Genomic DNA, 22875 nt, shown 5'->3' with positions numbered 1-22875 from the left:
CTCCATTCTGTCGTCCTGTTGGCCTTTAAAAGCCTTGCAGTTCGGCACTCTGCCATAAAGTGGGAGAGCCGGCATTCTTTAGGACCTGGGGGAGTAGCTGTGTTCCACTGGAATGTGTTGAATGGCTTGTAAATTAGAGTCCCTAATGAAAACTCGCTGGTGTCCAACTGCAGCAATCATCTGGTTAAAATCAGGCAGTAATTCCACTAATTTTACTGCCCTTCTCCCAGCCCTCAACGCCTCATTTAGGAAAAAATGTTTATGTTCCCCTCAAAACACCTGCGTTTTAACTTCAGCCCCCCCCAAAGCAATTATAGTTTTTATTTTATTTTATTATTTTATTTTATTTTATTTTATTTTATCTTTCTTTTATATTTCATTTCATTTCTCTCTCTCTCTCTCTCATTTTTTTTGGGGGGGGGCCCTCTGTTGTGAATGGAGCATTCCTTCCTTTTGTAAAATGTAAGTAAAAAAAAAAAAGCAACCCTGAAACCTTTAACTCCAGGCATTCTAAGTAGTCATTTTTGTGTGTGCAGAGACCCCAGTTTCACAGCTGTTGCCCAGACTCCTTTAGATATTTTTCAGAAAACAACAGAGAAGTTTACATTGTGACTAAAAATGAGCTCAGTTTTGAAGACAAGAATGGTGTGACTGCCACTTATCCAATTAAAAACCTTCCAAGCAGACTGTCGCTTTTATAAAAATTTAGTCCCACTGAGATCCTCCACACTTTAGCATCACTAAAAGAAAGAAAGAAAGAAAGAAAGAAAGAAAGAAAGAAAGAAAGAAAGAAAGAAAGAAAGAAAGAAAAAGAAAGAGAGAAAGAAAGAAAAAGAAAGGAAGGAAGGAAGAAAGAAAGAAAAAGAAAGGAAGAAAGAAAGAGGAACAAAGAAAGGGAAAGAAAGTAAGGGAAAGAAAAGAAAAAGTGTTTTGATGCCCAAGGAAAAGAGAATTCTATGGCAAATATTGAAAATACAATATGGAATCTGTTTTCCTCTCTTCTTTTATTTGTATCAGTTAAGAGACCATTACCTGGTGGTTAGTTTTTCTGGTTTCCATTTGTTTAAATTTCTTGAAAATAAGGTGAAAAGTTTCTCTCAAAGCTAGGTAAAAATTCATAACTTTGTATTACATTTTGTTTCTTGATACAAAACAGAGGGAAAAGAATTTTGAGTAATATATACACAAATCTCTCTGTTTGTTTCCAAACCATCACCTTTCCCCCTCACTCTCTTCCCAACCCACGTCTGGGAAACATCTGTGAGCTGGGTAGGCATTCTGGGTAATGACATGCAAATGAGCCCACCAGTTAGCAGAATTTCCTTGTCCAATAATGGAATTGGACCAACATGTAGGTTTTTAAATTGGAGCCAGGCTTGCCCAGGCCAGATGTGCAAACACGAGCACGTGTTCCTGGTTTTAGGGATTGGAACAGCAATGCCCCATGGGGGAGGGGAGGAAGAGAAAACCATGTGACAGGCTATAAAATGAAGAGCCAGAAATGGCTGGAAAGGCTCTCTTGGGATGCCTGCCTATCAGGCATGTTTAGGTATTCGTAAATATCTGCTAACTGGGGAATGTTGTCCATGATGTGCCCCAAGTCTGCCAGCTTGACTGACTGAGGGTGGCTGCCTTGCTCCGGCCATGAGATTATCCACTTCTTAGGGTCCTGACTGATGCACTTACTTCAATCTGAGGGTTCTCAAGCAACAAAAAAGGTTCCTCTTTGCCCTCATTTACCGTACGTATTAGTCCTCCTGAAATGCAGAGTTGAGAAAAAAAAGAAAGAAAAAGAAAGAAAAAGAAAGTAAGAAAGAAAGAAAGAAAGAAAGAAAGAAAGAAAGAAAGAAAGAAAGAAAGAAAGAAAAGAAAAGAAAGAAAGAAAGAAAGAAAGAAAAAAGAAAGAAAGAAAGAAATCTCATGTCCTATGCTATCCCTTGGGTATCCTCAGAAAGAGGTGATTGTCTTCACAGTGACAGCCCCGAGTCACAACTGTAACCCCTGCTACATGAGAGGTAAGCCCATGCCTGGAGCTTCCTCCTTAGGAAACAAAATTGATACATTAACTCCGGAACAGCAAAAAGTATTTAAAGTGGCTGTTGAAAGAATCTTAAGAAACTCAGCAAGAGAAACCGAAGGAGCTTAAGTCAAATCTTGGAAAATGGCTGGAAGTAAGGTTTCAAAACTCTTTCCTTTTTTGAAGGGGAAAGATCTACCTTACTGTTCTTTCTAAAAACGAAAGCCAAAAAGTATTACATGTGAGATGTCACAATTAATAATCATCCTGTGACCAAGGCTCATTGAGGATCAGAAAATGAGCAAACATTTGGATATACTTCTCAAGGATGATGGATATACTTAACTGATGGCTATTGAATTTATCAGGGTCAGTTAGCATAATGAAAACATATTTTATGAGGCTGTTAAAGGGATAAATTGTTTTCATATTTATTCATCTGTTCCCAAGGCTAATTTTGGGGTTTTTAAAACATGCTTTTCATGTTCTTAAAATGAACAGCTAAATAAATAAAGCATTAGTTTCAGAACAGAACTATCTACCATAGATATAACATCGGATTTCTCAGTACCGGCCTAAGTAATGATTTTCTGATTTCATGTTCATCAGTCACAGTAAACAGTCACCAGAATTCCCAAGCTAAGAACAAATAAATAAAAGAAGAAATACACATCAGGAAGAAAAAAATCCCAACAACGTTGATCAGGTTAATGTTTGTTAAGTGAAACACAAAACCAATATTATTATATTTCTTATTTAAGCTGAGAACACTTTTCCTTCAATTCATTGCTGAGCACGTTCTCAAGGACCGAATAACACGTATGAGCTGGAAAATCCCCATTTTATTTTGCTTATTTACAAAGCGGCAACTATCCCAATTAAAATGGGAACTTTTAAATACTGACTCCCAAAGCCTGTTTGGGGCTATTTGAGCTGTAATAGCTTTCAGAGAGGAAAACACTGTTAGAAGAGGTAATGCTCTCATTGTTGTTTAGCTGTGGAATCCGCACACTCATTTGCAGCCTGCACTCCCATCCCTCAGCTGGTGAGTTCACTCTTTGGATGTTATAACAACAATCTTGCCCCGATTTTCTCTTTAATTAGTCTCTTCTCTGATTCAATCAAGGGTGTCCCTTCTCCCCACCCCAGCTCCTTAAATGCTGGTGGCTTATTGATGGTTCTGTTTCCAGTTCCGTTCATCTTGCACTGTCTTTGTAGGCGATTCCAAGAACTCTGTCTCTCTCTCTCTCTCTTTTTTTTTTTTTTAAGATTTTATTTATTTACTTGAGAGTCAGAGAGAGAGCATGAGTTGGGGGGAGAGGCAGAGGGAGAGGGAGAAGCAGACTCCCCGCTGAGTAGGGACCCCGATGCGGGATCCATCCCAGGACTCTGAGAGTCAGACGCTTAACCGACTGAGCCACCCAGGCGCCCCCCACCGCCATGACTCTTGATTGTCTCCAAACGTCTTTCTTCAGCCCTGACTCCACTATGTCAAACCAGGCTGTGTTTTCAACTATCACGGGCATCTTGTCTTGGAGGATCCTTAAGTATTTCAGATTCATTGCAACTAAAATAAAATTTGGATGCTGTTTGGCAACATCTGTTCTTCTTCCTGTGCTCTTTTGGTTACGGAAGTCATTACACATCCCCTTTCAACCCTTCTCTGTGGTCTAGCCTATCAGTAGAATGCTAAGCACCACCATCCCTTTGCCTCAGAAATGTTACCGAAATCAGGCTCCTCCTTTCCATTCACACACTCCCACTGCCTTAAACTAGGTCACATCATCTCTTGTGCTGATGTGTGCAACTGCTTTCCTCTCTTCCCCCAGAACTTGTTTTTTTTTTTTTTTTTTTCCCTTCTAAAAAAACGAGCAGGTAATATCTCTTGACAAAAATGTCCATTGATTCCTTCCTGCTGCTTACTGGATGAAAGCCAAATTCTTAGTGCCTAAGAACCATCGTAATCAGCCCGTCTCCTGCCACTCCTTATCCTGCACAGTCGTTCACCACAGCAACCTCCTCCTCACCCTCCGCACACACTGGGTCCACCCAGCCCACCCAGCTGTGCCTTGGCACACATTCCTGTCTTTTCTGAGTTCAGAAGAACTCAACCACTTCTTTGATAGAAAGCTCTCTGAAGGCAGGGAGGGACGTGCTTTTAGTACGTAATTGCAGTCAATCCTACTTTAACAATTTGGGGATGACACAGTCAGAGAGGATGATCGTTGCTGGGGGGTGGGAGGGGAATGTTGGCTAAATTATCCTTCATGCTGTGTAATGGGAAGAAAAGGGAGAAGGAAATTTCGAAGCAAAGGAAGTTGGCTTGGAGGTCTCGCACATAGGTAGAGGTGTCCTCTTCCATGCCAAGGAAAACGCACGCAAATTAGCATGGGAAATGTACACGACTGGCCAAAGAACAAAAGTGGATAAGAACCCGAAGAGGAAAGTGATGGAAAAGGGAAGAGTTTGTCAACATCCAAGGACGCGGAAGTTGATCCCCGGCACATCTAGGCTATTGCAGAACCTGGAGTCTCTCTCCACACTCTGGCAGTAACAATCTAGGCCGCAATTTACATTTTGCATTTGTGTTAGTGCTTGGAATTGGGTAGTGGAAGTGTTAGGGGCGGTGGATCAGAGAGAAACAGACCGAGCACCAGCAGCAGAGGAAGAGGCAGGCATGCAAAATGTGCAACAAAGGACAGATAGAAGCATTTGTTTCAGCTTTAAACCAATGTGTGTGTAATTAACAGCTCCAATTCATGATTTAATTTCCCCAGCATACTACTCTTTACTGCAAACCCTTCATGGAACATTGTGAATCGGCTGTGAATCAGGAAGATGCTTCAAGATGGGCCTGACACAGTTTCCCTCGGTTTCTTGGGACTGAATTTGGTGCTGGTGACAGACAGCACCCCAAGAGCAAAGCCTGAATCCCCTTTGCCTCAGCAGTAGGTATTCAGAGGAAATTAGCTGAACAACCCAGTGCATTCTTGTTACGATGACACTGCTCAGGGACTGACGGGTCCACTTTGGGAATTGTGACTTCTTTCTCATTCAATTATTAGTCTCTCTACCAAGACCACCTAAAATTGCCAATTAGCAGGAGTTGTAAAGGAATTCATGCTAGGTGGATATCTGTATTTGGCTTCATTTTCCCAGCCCTAAGTTCAAACTTTCACATGGTAACAGCTTCCGGTCCCTTCTAAGGAAACTCGATGTAAAAAAAGAAAGACACACTAAATTCTCCACTTCTCAGATGGAAAACAAGAAACATGCACACACACACACACAGCCAACCCCCAAATCCTGAATTTCTTTAAATGCCCTCAGTTTGGTGGCACAGAATATGATAGAGGCTCAGAAAGAACATACCGTGGAGAGGGAAGAATAAAAATATCAGGATATTATGAAATTCATTGAATGCACCTTCATTTTTCATGGTAACATGTTGTAGGTTCAGGTTCTATAATCATCTGTAAAGTACATATGAGCAAAGGAAGAAAACTTGGTCAAAAGGAAACATGAATTATTTAAACGATGAGTCTACTCACAAAAAAATGAAATTAACAGCACACGTTTCTCTTAATAATTCAAACAAAATTCCCCACTTTCCCTTAATCAATTATACGTTTTAAATAAAGTATTTTTCTGCCTGAAATAGTCAAGGGATTTCTTCAAATGTCCATTTTGTGTACATACAGGCATAATTAATTTTGAAATGAAAGAACAATGTGCCAACAAGTAAAGTAGCGAGTCCATTATCTGGACAATTGGAACCTTGCTTACAAATATGGGTAAACTACTTTCCCCTCTTCTTCAACACACATATGTTGTGTAAGCAGAAGAAGGTATTTCCATTTGTAAAAGAACTTTTTCATTTTGTACATCTGCAGACACAAAAGAAGCCATCCTAAACCACAAATTAGGTCAGGAAGCTGAAATAAGCTCAGATTATAACAGGCCACAGGTCTGTGAAAAATATACCGTCATTTGGGGTTGGATTTTTTTTTATCATAAAGCAAAGGGAAAGTCATTTTATGATAAAATATCATACCATCTGTTCTCAAATGTAAGAAAATTTGGCTGAACTGATCCAATTTACAACAACTTAAAATGGGTAGCTCTGGAATTCCTATATCCTCAACCTTCAGTGGTTTAGTGTTGTAAGAAAAATACAGTTAGGGGAAGAGGAGAGAATGTAAAAATTCTATGTTAAATTCTTGGCCCAGTTTCTACCACTTTGTGTCATGTACCTGGTATGTTTTTGGGAACCTCTTATGTTTATGTGCTTCTTGAAGAAATCACCTTTTAAAGTTAGGAGAACACTGAAGCCAAATGGTACACAGGGACCTTCATTTGAATCTAGAGCTGACCTGGAAAGACTCATAACCACAACTGTGGAATGGCAAAGGGTTGTCCAAAGTTCCAAATGGCTATGATTCTAAAATTGAATAGTGCTTTCTGAGATTGTTCGTAGGAAGTCACACTTTTATTTTGCATAAGACGTGTTTGTTGTTGTGTCTTCACAGCTTTGATTAGAGCTCTACTGAATTCTTGAAGGATACCATATAAGTGAAATCCCCATTGTATTTATGAATGCCCCATGTTTTTCAGTTGAGGGGGTATTAATATCTATGTACGTATTACTTTTATATTAAGTGCAGTATATATCAAGATTGAAAAAAATAGGGGTGCCTGGGTGGCTCAGTCATTAAGCATCTGCCTTCGGCTCAGGTCATGATCCCAGGGTCCTGGGATCGAGCCCCGCATCGGGCTCCCTGCACGGCGGGAAGCCTGCTTCTCCTTCTCCCACTCCCCCTGCTTGTGTTCCCTCTCTTGTGTCTCTCTCTGTCAAATAAATAACATCTTAAAAAGAAAAAAAGAATGAAAAAATATCTAAACAGATAATTAAAGAACTTGGTGGGGAAATATCACACAATGATGATGAGTGTATAGAGAATTATTTAAATTTTTATAGCTTTAGATCTACTTTGTTTTTCCTCTTCTATAATTGTATTATGACATTTAGCTTTAAAAGAAACCTCAACTTTGCAAAGTCATCCAAAATAGAAGATTCTGCTTATATTTTAGGTGGATGCCCCTTCATCCTTATATTTGCACACATCTCCCCCCACTTTTCAGGATAACTACAAAACACAGTTCACTGAAGTTTTCAGATTTTTAGGATCCGGAAATAATCCTACATCTAAACCTACAGAAAGTCCTTTGGTTCAAAGCCCCAAAATATCTGATGTTGCATATCACTCACCAAGGCCACTGATCTAGTTTTTAAAACTAGAAAACTTTGTTTTGCCTCCAAGCCCAGGATGGGACAGGCCAGGCAGAGCATACGCTCCCACTTTTATGGTAGGCAGGTTATCCTGCTGCAGATAAAACCCCACGCAAAAAGACAAGGAGAAGTGGGACTATCCTTTGAATGTTGGGATAATTTGAAAGATAATGTGAATAATTTAGATCTGAATTATCTGGTTGGGCTGTAATGCCAATTAAGGTAACCGAATAAATTATCCTAGGCTGATAATTTACATTGAAGAAAAAGAAGCCGGGAGTTAAGATAAATACCTGAAGGATTCATTTACAAACTCAGTTAATAATGTTTTCAGTCCTAATTACTGAGTTTGGCTATATAAATAGTTGATCTATTTGCTGTACAATTATATAATTGCTTAATTCTCCATTCTAGGGTGTTGAAAGAATTAAATGAAATAGTGTGTATATATATATATATATATTTTTTTTTTAAAGATTTATTTATTTATTTTAGGGGGAAGGGGCAAGGGGAGAGGGTGAGAAAGAATCTTAAGTAGACTCCCTGCTGAGCACGAGCCTGATATGGGGCTTGATCCCAGGACCCTGAGATCACGACCTGAGCCAAAATCAAGAGTTGGACGCCCAACTGACTGAGCTACCCAGGCGCCCCTGAAATAGTATATTTAAAGAATTCAGTAGTACTTGTTCCACATATTTATCTTTTTCCCCCTCCACTGCATCCTTACCATGACCCACCCATGGGTAGGCAGGTCTCCTATAGGAAAAAAAACAAATTGCATCACAGCATTACCCCATGCCTTGCCATTTTATTCCATGCAAATCACACCATAATTAATTTGGTCATGAGACAGATCCACACATATAGCTATAGGCCAGAACTACACCTGGAAAGCCAAAGCTGGAGAATGAGGTTCTGAAGCATCAATGAGTTAAAATATTCGGAACAGCACTTGACAAATGGACTAACGTTTTATGGATGTATTGTATGTGTGATCTAATTTAATCCTCATCAGAATCATCTAAGATTAAATGAACAGCTTTATAGAGGACACTAAGTTTCAGCGAGGTGAAATAACAGGATCAAAGTCACAAAACTGTTCAGTGGTAGAAACGGATACTAACCCAGGCTTTTCTTGCCGCCAAGCCTTTATTCTTTCCAGTAGAGCGGTGTTTCCATCAGACGCATTGCCGCTCACCGCGTGGGCAAAACATACATTTTAACCGATAAAATACATGTCATGAAGGAAGGTATATATTTGGCTACATTTTATAGGTTGGTTAGCTGACTTCGAATTTTAGCAACAGCAACAAAAGGTGCCATTAGCCTGAATTTTTCACATTGGCCTTTAAATGAAGTAATTTGCTTTTCTGTTACTCCACAGTTGAATCCCAATGAAAACTTCTTTGGTTGTAAGGGACTGAAAAGCGGGGTTCAATTTCAACAGTCATCCTTATTAAGTATGTCCGTCACCTCTCTTATTTTGGTTTCATCATCAAGAAAATCAAAGCAGCTTGGTCTACCAGTCCTGGGATGAGGATGGAATGGAAGGCTATATATGAAAGTTCCCCTTGAAACGTAAAATAAGAGAGCACTGTACAAACATGAGGATTCTTAGCACCCGTCTGTTCTATTGCCTTTGCCAGGCAAAATCCTTGGCCTCTTGCCCCAACCACAACATCCTCGAGAGAGGCATGGTGCAGGGCCGAAACCGGAAACAGGCCACTTTCACATTATTTTAAAATTTGTTATGAAATTTTGCCAAAACTTTATAAATACCAGCCAGGGCGATGGGGTGTTGTTCAGCATTCTTTCCACCTCGTGAACCATTGTTTTTTGTTTGGAACGCATAAGTTAAAATGCATTGAGTTGCAGTTGCTTAGCTGGGTCAACTAGTGAAATGCCTGATATGTAATGCTTGATTCTAGCCAATTATCTTTAGTTCCTCTCGTTTATTAGTGTTAAATTTGAATTATAAGGGGAAGGGTGGGAGTGGAGTGTGGACTATGCTCTAAACCCTTAAGACAGTGAATTCATTTGTATTATTTTATTATCCCTCTTTATAACTACCATGGGTTTGAGTCCCATTGGTGACACTTTTGGCTTACTTTCAACCCATTCTTCTCTTTCTTTCACTTTACGTGTGTTTCCTAACAGCAGAAGATGAACGTTCCCGTAGCGAATTTTGAAAGGAAAGAAGAAAAAACTCCACAACAATCTAAAACTTGTAGTTAACAAAATAAACTGCAGATAAAACCCCTGAAGGTCTTGGCAGCAAATGTTTCCCACTAAAATGGGACTCTGCGCTCATAGTCTGAAACAAATTACGAAGGAGGGGGGAAAATCAACAGCTCTGGGGTGAAACTGGGGTTGGTGCTGCCTCATCATTTTTTAACCAAAAATAAAACAAGCAAATTTTGTTTAACTGCAGGTCAAAATAAAAAAAAAAAAAATTAAAAAGTCCCTCATCTGTTCAGTGTAATTACTAACAGAGAGCACTGTTACCAGCTGCAGGGTTCATGGATAAATGGAGAGAACCATAATTTTCTCTCCCTGGGGTTAAACCTCCAAACTTTGAGTCTGTGCCTCTATAGTATGCTTTTAATATACCGTAAGAGGCCAAGTCAGAATGTTTTTAGAGTACGTCTCTATCCTTTTTCACCAGAATGAAATAATTGCATGTACACACAAGAGTTCAAGTTCTGGGAGAAAAAAAAAATGTATTTATTTCTCCAACATCCTCCATTGTGATGCTCTACCCTTTCCCTGATGATGACAGTAGGGTCCCCAGGTTTTTGTCACCAAGAGATGGGTGAAATTGGCTATACTTTAAACTTGTCAAATGTTGGCAATTTCTTCCCAAATGTTCTTATTTTAGCACCACTAGAGAGAGTTTTTTTTTTTTTTCCCTAGTACTTTCCCCTTAATTTTTAAGCCCAAGTGTATATTAAGGAAAATTTGACCCATATGTTTCTAATTCATTTAAACTGAACTCATTGAACTTTTTTTTTTTTTTTATAAAACATTTTTGGTGTCCAAAAAAACCCAATGACTGTTCTTTAAAACCGCCTTTAAAACCTTATTTTTATCTGCAGAAGATGTCAGATTTGGGCTGAAAAGAAATGGAATTTGAGCTTACAAGTCTCAACCTGGGTTTGAGATTGAACTCATCAGGTTCATGTGGGGTCTGAAATAGAAGTAGGAAAACTTTGTTTTTTTCACCGTTAGCTAGGCTTTTCTTACTGGGTAATATCACCTTGTCATCAGGATCTAATCAGAGAAACACAGATTAACTGAAGGGTGTACGTATTCATTTCATAGTCATGGGCTGGAATTGTGAAGTAACAGAAGCTGTCCAAAACTCTTACGAGTGTGTCTTGGATCTGCTTAACCTCCTCACTATCTTTATACTTGACCCAGACAGGAGGAGAGATGTACAGAAAAGGGACAGCTTGCTAGAGGCTGGACACAGGTGAGTCAAATATACGTGATTCCGCAACAGGAGAAATTCACGGAAGATCCACACCTGGGCACACTATGATTTTCCCTTTCTGCAGATCAACTACTGGGGAGTGTGCTCTTGGCATTTAGACCAAGGTCATCTTCTTGACAGCAATGAGAAAGGTATTTCTCCTTCTCTAATTCTGTATCATCATTGCAACAATTCCCACTGAGAAACATCAACCATATTTTACCAGCTTTATTTCTCCCTTTGGGGAATGTTTCCAATCCAGACCTGAAATGTAGGCGACAATTATAAATAAACACAGATTTGGATTGCATCTATGTAGACCAAGTGAAAAAAAGCATTGAAGAAAATCCCCAGTTTTTTTTCCAATTAGACAAAATCCCTCAGTAGCCTTGAGTTTTGCTTTGCCACCAGTAAATGGCTTATTACTGCCGATGTCCAGGTGACAGTGTGGTGTATTGTAATACTTGAAAGCTGGAAATATCAGGGTGCAGATCACAGTTTTGCGCCAAGATCCACGATATGGACAAGGTGTTAAATTCTTTTTTCCCCGAAAGGGGCACCCTCCTACACTGTTGGTGGGAATGCAAGCTGGTGCAGCCACTCTGGAAAACTGTATGGAGGTTCCTCAAAAAGTTGAAAATAGAGCTACCATATGATCCAGCAATTGCACTACTGGGTATTTACCCCAAAGATACAAAAGTAGGGATCCGAAGGGGTACGTGCACCCCGATGTCTATAGCAGCAATGTCCACAATAGCCAAACTGTGGAAAGAGCCAAGATGTCCATCGACAGATGAATGGATAAAGAAGAGGTGGTATATATATACAATGGAATATTATGCAGCCATCAAAAGGAATGAGATCTTGCCATTTGCAACGACGTGGATGGAACTGGAGGGTATTATGTTGAGCGAAATAAGTCAAAAAGAGAAAGACATGTATCATATGACCTCACTGATATGAGGAATTCTTAATCGCAGGAATCAAACTGAGGGTTGCTGGAGTGGGGGGTGGGGTGGGAGGGATGGGGTGACTGGGTGATAGACACTGGGGAGGGTATGTGCTCTGGTAAGCGCTGTGAATTGTGCAAGACTGTTGAATCTCAGATCTGTACCTCTGAAACAAATAATGCAATATATGTTAAGAAAACAAAAAAAAGAAGAAGGTAGCAGGAGGGGAAGAATGAAGCGGGGGAAATCGGAGGGGTAGACGAACCATGAGAGACGATGGACTCTGAAAAACAAACTGAGGGTTCTAGAGGGGAGGGGGGTGGGAGGATGGGTTAGCCTGGTGGTGGGTATTGAGGAGGGCACATTCTGCATGGAGCAGTGGGTGTTGTGCACAAACAATGAATCATGGAACACTTCATCTAAAATTAATGATGTAATGTATGGGGATTAACATAAGAATAAAAAAAAAAGAAAAAAAATTCTTTTTTCCCCTCTTTGAATTGGGGATAGAAATAACACCTACCTGGGCTTGGTACAAAGTTTAAATGAGTTAATATGCACTGATTGATTCAATATCTGGCCCAAGTAAGGACTCAGTAAATATCACTACTATATTTATTCAATTCCGAGATTTTCCCCACATTTTCATATTCTTGAAATCACACTGTGTTTTATAATAGATGGTGTCTTATTACCGCCGATGTCCAGCTGACAGTGTGGTATAATCGCCACTGTCTGTATATGTGTAAACACCAAAAACTCCAGCATCAAAACCAGCGAAATGGTTGTTAAGGACTCGGAAAAAAATTCCAGAAACTATAGCGAGCCTCTTCTAATCATTAGGAGCCAAATAGGCACAGGGAGAGGGTTCAGGGAGGTGACAAATGAGGCATGTTCAGTAACAATGCTGAAGTGGGAGTCAAGAGTAGGCTAACTCTTCATAATTGCAAAGCTGGCCTAGACGTTCGGCACCAATGCCTTTTAGTTATTTTCTTAAAAGATTATGTCACCGGGGCACCTGGGTGGCTCAGTCGTTAAGCGTCTGCCTTCGGCTCGGGTCATGATCCCAGGGTCCTGGGATCGAGCCCCGCATCGGGCTCCCTGCTCCGCGGGAGGCCTGCTTCTCCCTCTCCCACTCCCCCTGCTTGTGTTCCTGCTCTCGCTATCTCTCTCTCTGTCAAATAAATAAATAAAATCTTTAAAAAAAAAAAAAAAGATTATGTCACCGTCTGTCTTGATGGCATAGAGGACAAGGCTGGAAATGAAAACTCAGACACTGACATCAACGACTTGGAGTTAAACACGATTCAGTCGTCAGGCTCTGAATGTAAGAAGTCTTGGCATTCCTCAACTCATTTATTTTGCATACACACACACACACACACAGACACACACAAGAACAACAGAGGGTAAAAACTGGTATCCTTAGGTCTGAAAGTGCCCTCTCAATAAGTATAAAATAAACATCCCAAGTGATCAGAGAGGGCTTGGTGAGGATCAAGGGTTGTATGGGATGAAGTGACCAGAATAAGACCGGACACATTTGGATATTTACTGGATACTTGCTAAGTGTGGTAAATGCAGTAGGATAAACTCAAAATGGCCTGACTCCTACCTGCCACTCCAAACCAATCTTCCACTCTGCTTTACAATCCTTTCCACGCTCCATCCACATGAAAATTCTTTGCGTCCGATGACACCCACGTCTAGATTGTTCTTCCCACCTGCACTTGGCCTACAGCGGGAAATGTTGCTGGAGCTCGCTCATCATGTTTCTGCTTCTCCTCCATTCCTTGACCACCCAAAATTAGCCATGGCCTGTGACTGGCTTTGGCCAACGAAATACGGGGGGGGGGGGGGGGGGGGGGGAGAGTGATGTGCTTCGCTTTCTGGTGAAAGGACTTAAGAACCAGCCTTCTTTTTTCTATTTATTTCCACCTGCTGCAGCAAAACAAGAAGCACTGTGTTGTGATGGGGATTTTGAGATAGACGGAAGCACCCTGCAAGGCCAAACCAGCAGGTGGAGGACAGCTGCCCTCGTGGAATGGTCTGGACCTGCCGCCGACTGTTCCTGTTCAGGGAAGACACTTCTGCCTTTGGGGGATCCTTGGTAGCATAGCATAACCTTGCCTATCTTGGCTGAGCTCTTTCCAAGTTCAGATCTCGGCTCAACAGCCTCTGTCTCCCTCCACTTTCTCTTCTCTAGAGTGGGAATAATCATAGATAATCTCTGTCTCCCATAGGGCTGAAGCGAAAAACTACATCTAAGGGCTCTGAATAATAGTTTTTAGTGAGTTTTCAATAAGTATTACTTTTACTATTTCTTGAGAAATCTTTCCTTGGTTGGATCATATGCCCGATTTTAGATGCTCATAGCCCCTTGTCTCTTCACAACACCTGTGTCAATTAGAATTTTGTATTTTTCTGTGCCCTGATGTGATGGATGTGTGTTTTGCTGGCTTGATTTGGACTTCATGAGGGCAGGCACCATCTCGCTTTTACTGAGTATTTTATCCTCAGAAGACAGTCCAGTGCCTCCAGATTGAATATGTACAGTAAGTATTTGTCCAGAAAAAATGGATGCGGATATTTGGGGGGAAAAGAAAGTGGTAAAAGAAGAATCTGCAATCCCCAAAACAGCACTTCCATGGAGTAAGTCAAAGTTAGAAGGATTTAAGGGCCAGAATTAGGAGCAAGATGTTCTCCTGACTGGTTAATAAATTGATCGTGGTTTCTTTGATTGTTCCGAATGTATATTTTTATGCTCTTCAGTTCAGCTGAACTACAACCTTTCTTGAACAAAGCCCAGCTGATGGGAAGGCCCTGTCCGTGGCACCTCAAATAACCATCTTCTATAAAACTGTTGACATAAAGGCTTGAAAATGAAAATCAAAACAACACGAACAGCAACAGCAAAACCCTCCTGGATCCTCCTCACTCTTTTTTTTTTTTTTTTTTTTCCAGCCCTTGTGCCTCTGCACTCGGCTGAACCTTTACCACGAATAGCTTTGCTCTGTCCTTTTAACAATAATATCTTAAACTTTTATAGTGCTTTATAGCTAAGCATCTCTAGACATTTTACAATAGCATTAAAACGAAAGCTGGTTCTTTCTCTCAGAATTGCCACAGGGTCCACGCGAAAAGCCAGCAGTTTGTGCCTTTATCCTGAAAACAAGAGGAGGCCGGTGGGCCGATGGAATAGAGGACAGCCCTGTCTCTTGCATCTCGGGCTGGAACTCGCCCTTCACCTTGTGATGGTGGAAGGCAGGAGAGGGAAAGAGCATTCATTGACATGGAGGGCTAGTCCCTCGAGGATCTGTGCATAACAGCGAAGGCTGAATCTGAGCCCTCCGTTCTCACACCCCACACATCCCTCAGTCTTAGCTTTTCTTTCTTTCTTTTTTTTTTTTTCTTTTTTTTGGAAAAAGAGGATTCATGGTGGAACACTAGGTTATTTGTAAGTGCAATCAAATATTTACATAACAGAAAACGAATTTCCTTCTTTAAGCAATTTCAAAATTTATGCTTGCAAATGTGAGAATATTTCTCTCTCCCAAAGCTGTTTTTACTTCATGTATATGACTGAATATAGATGTAAGATATATATTATTATATATTTTATGTATATTTTACATAACTGTACATATTCATACCATATATATATATATACTATATCTATTCCTCTCTTCACGATATTGTTACAAAAGGCTGGGCTGGGATTCGTTGGGTCATCACCTAGTTTTTTTTTTTTTTTCCCTCCAATTACAATGATCTAATGGATAAAGCATAAGATTCAAAGCTAGAGCTACATTAGCAAAGTGAGGAGAGAATTAAGGCAATTATCTCAGTAATTAAGGGTACAGGCCAAACCTTTTTTGGCAGAGATGTCCAAATAAGTTAAGGAAAATCTGGGCTGGGGGAGGCGGACACACTCGCACTTTCTGAATAAAAGCCTCATTTGGCCAATTCCCTTTGATAATCGAACCAGAGTCACAAATTTTAACTTTTTTCCTCTTAGCCAAAGGGATGTAGATAGAGGCTTTCGGTCATTAATAATTGATCACTTAGGCAAACCTCTCTCTGCGCAGCTGTAGCCGAGGGCGGGGAGTAAACCTGTTTAACAGCGCCCGGTTTTCTGGAACACACCAGTAAATTCCAGGAAGGTTCGCCATATGGAATAATAAAGCTTACCTTTCTGGTATGGGGCCGCATGCAGCCAGTCCCCACACAGGGTGGTTTAGTCGCGTTCTGCCTGTGTTGGTGATGCCATCCAGAGCTCCACGGCCCTAGGAAACCATCCAATGGGATTTCTTAAATCCCTCTGACGATGTCTTCGGCCAGGGCCTCCGGGCTTCAACCCAGTGTCTGGGCCTGATGCTCTCGTCCCCGGCTGATGCCATGTTGCAGAGGGCAGGCCCGGGCCACGACTGTTTGCTTTGCCTCTGCTTTTATTGCTGAGCTCCAGCTTAGTTGTGGCTGCCTTTAAACACGACAAATGTGTTCTAATTTTAGAGCATCATAGCAATAATTGTTTTTATTTCGGTGGTGAGGAAAAGTGAAGGAAAAACAGCTTGGGACTTAATAACCAACCGCCTTAGCCCGCAGCCTTCGGCTTTATTCATGCGATTTTTTATTTTCTCTCTCCCTCCCTGTGCGCTTACCATCTTCTTTAAGGCGCGGCCTTAAATTACCTTTGCAAAGGTTATATGTGTATTTACGAAGAGCTGGCTATGAACCGACCTCGTCAGGCGAGAAGGGTGGCTTCTGGCAGTAAACATCTTAGGCTCCCTTAACACTGCCGAGGTCGACGGAATAAGGGAATGTTTAGTAGTTCCCACGTAGGATAGTTTATGGCTTCATTAACCACCTGACCTGTATTGTGTGCAAATTTCATGAAAGTATGATGTATATTTATTCCCGGAGGTATGCCGCTCGGCGGTATTTAATTCTTCCAGGGAAATTGTCATAATTATCCTTCAAGGTAAGAGTTCTCACTTTCATTCAACACATGGAAAATTCCGTCACATATCAGCATCACATTGATGGAGCGCACAACTAGGCACGGATCATATAGACAGGGAGGTCAGAAATCGCAATCCCGGGACGCCTGGGTGGCTCAGTCGTTAAGCGTCTGCCTTGGGCTCAGGTCATGATCCCAGGGTCCTGGGATCAGCCCCCCATTGGGCTCCTTGCTGAGCAAGGGGCCTGCTTCTCCCTCTGCCTGCCCCTCTGCCTTCCCCTCTGCCTGCCGCTCGCCCTGCTTGTGCTCTCTCTCTTCCTGACAAATAAATAAATAAAATCTTAAAAAGAAAAAAAAAAAGAAATCGCAATCCCATGCCACCTCATAGGGCCTCTAAGTGAAATAGAAAGGGAATAAAACAGCAACAACAAACCACAGAAAAACCTGAGGGGCCAAGCTGGCTCACCAAGTAAAAATGTTATGAGGGCCTCAGATATCTGGCCATTACAAATAAATAAATAAATAAATAAATAAAAATAAACAACAAAAAAACCCTGGAGATAGATATATAGATATATATATATATATATATATATATATATATATATATATATATATATATATATTTAAACCCAAAATTTCCAGATAAACACTTGAGTTTATTTAGCTAAAAATAAGGGGGGAAATGGACAATAATGTTGGTTATATCTTCAGGTGCCTGGCTGGCTCAGGTGAATAAACATGTGCCTTCAGCTCAGGTCATGATCTCAGGGTCCCAAGATGGAGCCCCACATCTGGCTTCCCGCTCAGCAGGGAGTCTCCTTCTCCTTCTCCTGCTCCCCCCTGCTTGTGCTCTCTTGGGCTCTCTTTCTCAAATAAATAAATAAATAAATAAATAAATAAATAAATAAATAAATAAATAAAATCCTTAAAAAAATATTAGTTATAACTTTAGGCATAGATGTAGAAAACAAAACAAAACAATCCTGGTTTTCTTTTGGAGGGGTCAAAATTAATCAACAAGTCACTGAAAAGTAATATATATATGTATATATTTTGGTCTGGTGAATTGTGTGTGTGTGTGTGTGTGTGTGTGTGTGTGTGTGAGATAGAGAGAGAAAATCGGAAAAACATGAAAAGTTGAATTTTGTGGTCTGGGTTTTGTTTACATAGATAAATACATGTGGAAATGGACATCCTAATGATAAGCACTGGCCTTCCCCTCTGTTCTGACCCTCCATAATTCCTTCAGCCCTCCAGAGGTAGCACACTTTCCCAAATGGATGCTCACTGCAGCTGACTTATGTTCGTTCCAGGGTTCTCAAATGTGGAAGATTCTCTCCACTGGCCGGCCCATCCTTCCAGATCCCATCCTCTGTCCCTGCCATCATTATCACTCCATAATCTATTAATTTGTATATTTTCCTGTGTGTTTGCTCACATATCTTATTTCCCCGGTTATGCCCAGAAACTCTAGGGGAGCTGAAAAGGTAGCTTTATTGTATTCCTTTTTAGCATTTAGCTTTTATCTACCTTCCCCACAGTAGGTTCTCAATACATATTATTTGTTTGACTGATAGTCCATCAAATAATGACTACCAAGGGCCCAGTACAGTGTCTGGTGCTTAATAAGTGTTCAGTAAATGTTAGCAACTTAGGTAGTTAACAGAGCAGAAGAAAAAGAAACATTTCAGTATCTTCCTTGTTTAGAACACACATAAATGATAATTTGATATAAAGCCTGGTTTGTGCTCTTCAAATAAAGTGATCACTTAATCTTTCTTATGCATTTACTTTTTTTCCCCTTTATTATTAAACATGGAGTACTTCTTTACCTAGCGGAAGCCTCGGTGATCCATCCAGTTCTTTCTAGTGATCTCTGAGGACAGATTATACATTTTCCAGATTGCTGTCGAGAAACCTGTCACTTTTGCAATCTCCCACAGCTGTGCGTGGTGCTGGAGCATCTCAATGGGAGCTGCTTCTCCCTGATGCTTCCCAGCTGCACGAGGCCCAGTCTGACGACTCTTTTTGAGACTTTCATGGCTCATACTCTCACTTACTGGGGTTCTGCTTAACTATACCTTCCTAATCATAGCAATTAAAATAAATCATTAGAACCTTTCAACTTATGTTGGAATCCATAAAATGCTTGTTTGTGCAGTGCCTAGAACAAAAAAAATTTTTATTTATTTTTTCTACGTGGACAGATTTTCCTCCCCTCAACTCTCAATTCATTGCAAATGGGGCATGGCCATAATGCCCTGAGGATAATTCTGACCAATGGGAAATTTTCCAGAAATTTCGTAATAGACCAAGTCTGCACAGGACAGTTGGAAAGTTGGTTGCCTTAGAACATGAGGTGACGTAACACAGAGAAATCATGCCTCAGTTTGTGTCTTTAATTTTTTTTTTTCATAATTTAATGGAGACAAGTTTGCTTTTAAAAATTTCACTGTGCTTTTTTCCTGCAAGCTCTACTGTCTTTAACAGATCATTATTAGGTTATATCAGAGCTATTAATAAACCCCCTAATGAAATCTTTGCTTTAGAGAAACAGAAAATAATTTTTATGGCTGGAAAACTGGGAAATCCCATTTCCCAGTGAATTATAGGCTTTTAAAGTGGCCTGGAAGAGCTGATCTAGCAACCCAGTGGTAAATAGTCTCCATGGTGGGAAGAGGATTGTGCCTCAAAGCTCATTAAAGGGATTGAAACTTCCCAAGGAGTGAGAGATTCCAGGGAATAAAAAGCAGAGAAAGATTGTCAGGAACCGAAGATTGAAAAGGTATCATGAGGGAGAAATCAATTTTCTCTTGATACTACTTACCAATTTACATTTGGTTTGTGTAGGTTGCACACTGAGCAAATTTAGAGAGCTTCATTCATTTGTGAATCTGTGAATTCTGCCCCCTCGAAATTTGCAGTGCACAACCCTTGACCTTTCTTAATCTTGTTACGCTGATCTGAAAATGATATTCATGAGGACCCTGGGAGGACTGTGAAAGTGGCTGGAACAGAGCAAGGACTTTGAAAAAGTTATTTCCCTCTGTGTGGTGTGACAGATATCTGTCATCAAGGTGAGTACCTGGCAATGTTTATAACCCTGGCGAGGCTGGGGAATCTAGAGCTGTTCAGATCCAGATACCCCTGGGGCTCAAGCCCTTGGGTGGTATCAAAGTGGGAAAAGGTAAGGAAGATAGTGGGATAACTCTCTTAGTTAAGGTGATGATGGCTGCTATAAATAGTTCTCCTGCACGTCAGTGATTTCATACAATATATGTATTTCTCAAGCACATTTATTCCATGTGGGTGTATCTCCAGGATGGTGTCCTCCCAGAAGTAAGTCAGAGGCCCAGGTTCCTTCTATCTTGTGGCTCTCGCTTCTTCAGTATGTGGCTACCATGGTTGCTGCAGGATGGGAAAGAAACATGAGGATTGTCCATGAGAGCTTTCTCTTGGTCAGGCCTGGCAGAGGTTCACACCATTGTGCTGATGCTCTTTTGGTGGTCCCATGGTCAGATGTCCACACATGCCTTCAAGGGAGGTAGACAAATGTGGATGAGCTGTGTGTCCAGGAGGAAGAAGAAAGCAGTCTCTTCCATACTTTTATCAGAACCACCTGGATTTCATCTTTTTATGCGGGTAGAAGGCCATCCCAATGTCATCTCCAGATTGGGTCTTCTGGATTTAGAAGCTGAGTTATATTCATATAGGCATCTTTGCTTCTTCTCCAATGACTAGGAAAAAAGCAGCAAAAAGAGGAGAGAAGGCACATGTACTGGTGTGTGTACACATGGTTTAAACCTGAAAGGAAATGTATTTTTAATTACATAATTTAAAATCATAGTATGTGCATCTATTTTTGAGTGTTCACTCCTTAATATGATTTAGGCTTTGTGAATCTACTCCTTTAATGGAAAAAAAAAAGTCTATTTCAAAGAATTTTTGACAAAGACTGGTTTTTCAACCAGACTTGGAAAAAAAAGAATGCCATTTTATTGCCTTTTTTAAAAAAAATCCTGATCCCATTGAAATTTATGGGAAATGTCCACTGGATTCTTTCTCTTCTGAACTTTCACTCTTTAAGAACTACACTGGGGACAAAGCTGAAGGTAAGTTACCTCTCAGCTGTTTTCGTATTTGCAAAGAATTTCCTTTACCTTTCATTTAGTTTTGTTCACTAATAGCTATAAAATTTAAATTTCTTTTGTGTCTCATTGTACTCGCCACATTAAATTAATACTCTGAAAATACACACAGCTTGACAGAAATGTACCTGACATCTCTGTCTTCTGCCCATACGTCATTCACCTCTTTCCTTTGAAATAGTAGCAAAAGGATCCTTGTGAGGAGGCTGTAAATCTGGTATATTAATCTGGAGGGTATTATAATCAATCTCTCTTTCTTTTCTCTTGCCAGCCTGCCTTCCTCCCTTTTTCCTTCTTTCCTTCCTTCCTTCCTTCCTTCCTTCCTTCCTTCCTTCCTTCCTTCCTCCCTCCCTCCCTCCCTCCCTCCCTCCTTCCCTCCCTCCCTCCCTCCCAACCTCTCTTTCTTCCTTCCCTCACTTGCTCTTGCTCTTAACTTAAGATCTTTTTTTTATTCTTATGTTAATCCCCATACATTACATCATTAGTTTTAGATGAAGTGTTCCATGATTCATTGTTTGTGCATAACACCCACTGCTCCATGCAGAATGTGCCCTCCTTAATACCCACCACCAGGCTAACCCATCCTCCCACCCCCCTCCCCTCTAGAACCCTCAGTTTGTTTTTCAGAGTCCATCGTCTCTCATGGTTCATCTACCCCTCCAATTTCCCCTGCTTCATTCTTCCCCTCCTGCTACCTTCTTCTTCTTTTTTTTTCTTAACATATATTGCATTATTTGTTTCAGAGGTACAGATCTGAGATTCAACAGTCTTGCACAATTCACAGTGCTCACCATAGCGCATACCCTCCCCAGTGTCTATCACCCAGTCACCCATCCCTCCCACCCCACCCCCCACTCCAGCAACCCTCAGTTTGTTTCCTGCGATTAAGAATTCCTCATATCAGTGAGGTCATATGATACATGTCTTTCTCTTTTTGACTTATTTCGCTCAACATAATACCCTCCAGTTCCATCCACGTCGTTGCAAATGGCAAGATCTTTTTTTTTTAATTTTTATTTAGTTATTTGACAGAGAGAGACACAGTGAGAGAGGGAATACAAGCAGGGGAAGCGGGAGAGGGAGAAGCAGACTTCCTGCTGAGCAGAGAGCCTGATGCGGGGGGCTCGATCTCAGGATCCTGGAACCATGACCTGAGCCAAAGGCAGACACTTAACGACTGAGCCACCCAGGCGCCCCTTAACTTAAGATCTTGAGAAGCTAGATTTCTTGCTCATGGGCTCATGGCTTATATTTCCATTTATGGCTAACTTAAGTTTAAGACTGTGATTCCCATAAGCAACATTTTATGTCCAACCACCCCATGCCAGTAAACAGGTGGATTTTTCAGCAGGCATTGTACCCATTGTATGGCTGGGTTTTTCTGCGTGGGGATATGCTTCCATTTCTGCTTGTCCTGCATGTCGTCTCTCCCCATGGCAGCTTGAATGTTTTGTTTATTTTTTAAAAGATTTTATTTATTTATCTGAGAGACTGAGAGAGAGTGCATAAGCGGGGGGAGGGGCAGAGGGAGAAATGGACTCCCTGCTGAGCAGGGAGCAGGACCCAGGGCTCCATCTCAGGACCCTGGGATCATGACCTGAGCCAAAGGCAGACACTTAACCGACTGAGCCACCCAGGCACCCCTTGAGCGTTTTGTCGAAATTCCATATATTTTCCTTATCTTCCTCAGGAACTTTCTTAAAGAAATACAGTTTGATAAAAATCAAAGAACCTGCCATTATGCTCCCAGTTTAAAGGCGCCGTCACACCTCGGAAAGCTTTATACCTTAAAGCACAGAAATATGTTACACACTTAATGAAATGTGGTGTTTTCTATCATTTCTGTAAGTCATCAAGCAACAGACCCTTGGACAGACACACTGCCGCAATGAGAAAATCAGATCCCTCTTCCATCATTTTGAATTGCGATGCTTTTTCCAGAAATGTTATTCCCCGTAAATGCAGGGACTGCTGGTAAATGTAGTGAGTTCTTTCTTTCCTCTTAGCAGTGAAGTTTAAAGCACTGGGCATGGCT

This window comes from Mirounga angustirostris, unplaced genomic scaffold (genome assembly GCF_029215605.1).
Source record: "Mirounga angustirostris isolate CCGP_5_RB_7025 unplaced genomic scaffold, mMirAng1.0.hap1 SCAF_9, whole genome shotgun sequence".
Taxonomy (NCBI): Eukaryota; Metazoa; Chordata; class Mammalia; order Carnivora; family Phocidae; genus Mirounga; species Mirounga angustirostris.
This window is presented reverse-complemented; position numbering follows the sequence as displayed.